Below are 3,827 nucleotides of genomic sequence, written 5' to 3' on the forward strand. Positions count from 1 at the left end.
CCTTTCGTTCTATCTTCCGCATCATCCCGTTATAAAGATGTCCAGTACAAGCACCAAAGTAAGGCCGGTTTTCGATGGTTCTGCTAAATCCACCTCTGGGTTTTCGTTAAATGACAGTCTCATGATTGGTCCTACTGTGCAAGATCCGTTGTTCGATTTGATACTCCGATTTCGTGTCCATTCAATAGCACTTGTAGCAGACATTGAAAAGATGCACCTCCAAGTAAAAGTGCACCAGGAACATACGCCATATCAACGGATATTGTGGAGATTCTCCGAAGCAGAGTCTATAAAGGCGTACGAGTTGCAACGTGTTACGTTTGGTCTTGGTCCTTCAGCATTACTAGCTACCAGAGTGTTACAACAATTGGCTGAAGACGAAGGAGAAGCGTTGCCTTTCGGAAAGCGGGCACTGCTCGAAAACTTTTACGTGGACGATTACATAGGAGGTGCTAACGATGAAAACCAAGCATCGCGGCTGGTACGAGAGCTGTGTGAATTATTGCTGAAAGGGGGTTTCGTCTTAAAGAAGTGGATTTCAAATCGACCGTCTGTGCTGAGTGAGTTGTCGTCCGACGAAAAGGCAGTTTCTGATTTCGTAGATTTGGGAGCGGAAAACCAAGTTAAGGCGTTGGGAGTCTATTGAAGCCCAACTACGGACGAGCTCAATGTTGCGGTAAAGGTTCAGGTGGCATCAGATGAATTATTTACCAAGAGGAAAATATATTCGTTAATTGCGCAGCTTTTTGATCCACTTGGAATAATTGGACCGATTGTATCGTGGGCCAAAATAAGAATGCAGCACCTATGGATCGCTAAGAGCGATTGGGATGATCCTGTATCAGATGAAACCAACAATACATGGAACCAATTTCTACAGCAACTACATCTACTAACCAGCATAAAGGTAGCTCGTCATGCTTTCTTTAATAATGGTGTGTTGCTACAGCTACATTGTTTCTGCGATGCTTCGGAAGCAGCATATGGAGCATGCGTTTATGCTAGATCGGTTAATGCTGACGGGACCGTAAAAGTAGAGCTGCTTACATCGAAATCAAGACCAGCGCCTTTAAAACGTGTTTCACTGGCAAGGTTAGAACTTTGTGCTGCGGTCATCGGATCGAGATTATGCGATGCAGCTATTAAGGCGCTAAAACTAACATCAGCGAAGGCGTTTTTCTGGTCTGATTCGACGATCGTACTGGATTGGCTGGCATCACCTGCACACAGCTGGACAACTTACGTTGCAAATCGAGTGTCAGAGGTGCAGGAGTTGACCAAGGGCTGTAAGTGGTTGCACGTTAAAGGAGAAGATAATCCAGCAGACGATATCTCGAGAGGATTGCTGCCAAAAGATTTGATCAATCGGCACCGCTGGTTTCATGGACCTTTGTGGTTAAAGCAACCTGGAGCAGTTTTTAACGACGAACCCAGAAAACGGACTTCAGCTGATAAAATTCCAGAAAGGAAGAAAGTGGTATTAATGACACCCTCGACAGAAAGCCAGTTTCCTTTGCTTCAAAAGTTCTCATCATATTAGAAATCCTTAAGAGTGGCCGTATATTGCCTGAGATTTATACGGCGCTGTCAACACAAGGAAACTGAAAATGGATTCATTAAATGTAATGAATATACTGAAGCTAAACGAACTCTTATTAAAGCATTACAGCATAAGGAGTTTAAAGAAGAAATTAGGTGCTTATCAAAGGAGCAACCAATACCAGCTGGATCGAAATTGAAACAGTTGCGCCCGTTTTTGGATAAGGATAGAATTTTGTGCGTTGGTGGTCGATTAAGAAACGCCAACATTAAGTACGCTGCAAAACATCCCATGATTCTGCCTGGAAAATGCCACTTCACTCGAACAGTGGCAGTAGCTTATCATGAGATGATTTTACATGGAGGACCACAACTAACACTGGCTGCCTTAAGACAGGAGTTTTGGCCATTAAATGGTAAAACGCTAGTGAACTTCGTTTGCAGAAGATGCCATATCTGCTTCAAGACAAATCCCGTTGCAGTTCGACAACCTCCAGGGCAGCTCCCTGAGCAAAGAACATCCCCTGCCAGACCATTTTCGATCGTGGGAGTTGACTATTGCGGTCCAATGATGCTGAAACCACCGCACCGTAAATCGACCTGCCACAAAGCATACGTAGCCATATTTGTATGGTTTTTCTCCAAGGCAGTTCACATCGACATAGTAGAGGATTTATCTACATCTGCCTTTATGGCGTGCTTTCGGCGATTCGTCTCAAGACGAGGCATACCGGTTGAGGTATACTCGGACAACGGATTAAACTTCAAAGGGGCTGGTCGAGAAATACGTGAGTTGTATGCGCTAATCAATGAAGATTCATTTCAGGCGACTGTACAAGATTATGGATCAAAAAGAGGAATAACATGGCACTTTATTCCTCCAAGAGCGCCTAACTTCGGTGACCTATGGGAGGCTGCCGTTAAATCGGCTAAGCGGACTTTATGCAAAATCTTGGGATGCAGACAGTTGTCTTTCCAGGAGATGGTAACTGTATTGGTACAGATCGAGGCGCAGATGAATTCACGTCCTTTAACGCCGCTATCTGATGACCCTAGAGAACTGGATGTCCTCACGCCAGGTCATTTTCTAATTGGCCAACCCTTGTTGGCGCTGCCCGATGTAGATCGTAGTGAGATTCCTGCTAACCGTCTAAAGGGTTATGAACAACTGCAGCAATTAGTTCAGCATCATTGGCGTAGATGGCGAAACGAATGTTTAACGGAACTTCATAATGTATCTCAATGTATACCGCGTGGTGAACGTTTACGAATTGGACAGATGGTGATTTTAAAGGAGCAAGAAAAATTAAAAAACGAATGGTATCTCGGTAGAATTGTAGACGTATATCCTGGTAGGGACAATGTGGTTCAAGTTGTATCGTTTAAAACGGCCAAGGGAATTTACAAGAAACCAACTTCCAAAATTTGCGTATTGCCGTTTGAAAAATTTGATGTAGAAGGTTGAGTGCATTAGATTCGTCAGGTTTATTTGATTTTCAATCCATTTCTTAAAAATTAGATTTTTAAGGCGGCCGGTATGTTTGAATTTGTTTGTATTGGACGTTGAACGGCATACTGAATTTAATAAGAATTATTTTCTGACTAAAGTCAGGTTGAGCAGCAAATAGGGGAACGGTTCTGCGAATTAACAGTAAATAATAGAAAGGAAGCTCGTGCGGGGCTTGGGGCATCGTGCTCCTGTAGTGAGCGTTCAGTAGCATAGCAGAAGCGATCGGGCAAAGACGTCTCAGACTAATAAAGTAAAAAAAAAATAAAATAACACAACGTAGGTCCAAGTTTTTCTTTTGGCTCCGAAATAAAATTGGTGTCGTGAATAGAACATTATACCAACATAAAATTTGGTGCCGTGACCAGGATTCTTTACCAACAATGATTATTATTACGAATATTAGTTATGATGTTGTAACCTCTGAGGCTGTGTAGAGCTCTAGAGTTTTCGTTTACTTCTTGCATGCAAATAATGTCTAAATCTAATTTCTGTGCAGTGGTCATCAGGCTTTCGCTTTTTGTCGCGTTAGAGATTTTTGCAATATTTATAGAGGCGATCCGATATATTGATGTTAGTGTCCATTTTCCCTTTTTTTTGTTTCTTTTTGTTAGCATAAACTACTGAAGCACTTTCTCTCCTACCTTTTTCACTTTCTCCATCTGATGCTAGCAGGTTCGTGTAGCGCGTTCTTCCTTTCTTCGTGACTATTCCATAGCAATCGGTTATTTTTTTGTCGGCTTGTCTTTTTGCAGACAGTGATCGAGACTGTCTTGTCTGC

This window comes from Anopheles marshallii, chromosome 2 (assembly GCF_943734725.1).
Source record: "Anopheles marshallii chromosome 2, idAnoMarsDA_429_01, whole genome shotgun sequence".
Taxonomy (NCBI): Eukaryota; Metazoa; Arthropoda; class Insecta; order Diptera; family Culicidae; genus Anopheles; species Anopheles marshallii.